Raw genomic sequence first — 937 nt, 5'->3', positions numbered from 1 at the left:
GACTTAGGCTGGAACAAGAGTTAAAATGAACTTATAGAGGGGAGTATAATTTGGGAAAGTCAAGGACAAAAAGAATTATTTGTAGTCAAGAGCAAGTCAATTGAAACTACTGAAATGCTCCCTCTTTATGTGATACCTGTTTATAGAATATTAAAGTGAAGCTTTCTTGTGAAAGCTTTGTAAGTATGACTGTACCATATTATTAAAGTGCCTCAATTGGTTAAAGCAAGACTTCTTTAATGCCTCAAGGGTTATACTCTAGTCTTGAAACAACATACTAATTATATTAGTTGTAAATTAGCCAATGACATGAGTACATGCAGTGGGTCCCACCCACACTGAAGGCACGGAAAGGATTCTCTGTAAGGAGAAATTTCCAGACAGTACTAATCTACTCGCCTTCCCTACCCAAAGTACAACAATCAACATTATGGGATGTTACCATGGAAACTACTACGAGGGCTGCGGCTACGGATGCTGTGGCTATGGAAGCCTGAACTGTGGCTATGGCTCCTGCTATGGCTGTGGCTGTGAATATGGCTCTTTCTATGGCTGTGGCTTGAGTAGACTGGGCTGTGACTATGGCTGTGGCTATGGCTACTACTGTTGAGGACACCATGGGGAATTCTCATCCTATATACCTGAACACGAGGATTCAACAATTGGGAATTCCACATGTCCTATACCTATTTCTCAGGTGACGATTATCCTGCTCGATTAAAGTCTAGTATGGTCTATTGATGACCTTCAGCCTAGCCTATAAATTCCTTCAATTTACCTCATTAAGTGAGATAAGGTGAAATTTACCTGTGACCCACAGTTCTGCTATCATCAAGAGATAATGTCACAGTAACTGCCTCAATGACTTTCATGCTGGAATTTGTTTCTCTGTTAATCTAATAAACTTGTTTAATTCAAATGGCAACTTTGATTTTTA

The sequence above is a fragment of the Rousettus aegyptiacus genome, unplaced genomic scaffold, assembly GCF_014176215.1.
Source record: "Rousettus aegyptiacus isolate mRouAeg1 unplaced genomic scaffold, mRouAeg1.p scaffold_m13_p_4, whole genome shotgun sequence".
Lineage (NCBI taxonomy): Eukaryota > Metazoa > Chordata > Mammalia > Chiroptera > Pteropodidae > Rousettus > Rousettus aegyptiacus.
Note: the sequence above shows the minus strand (reverse complement) of the source record.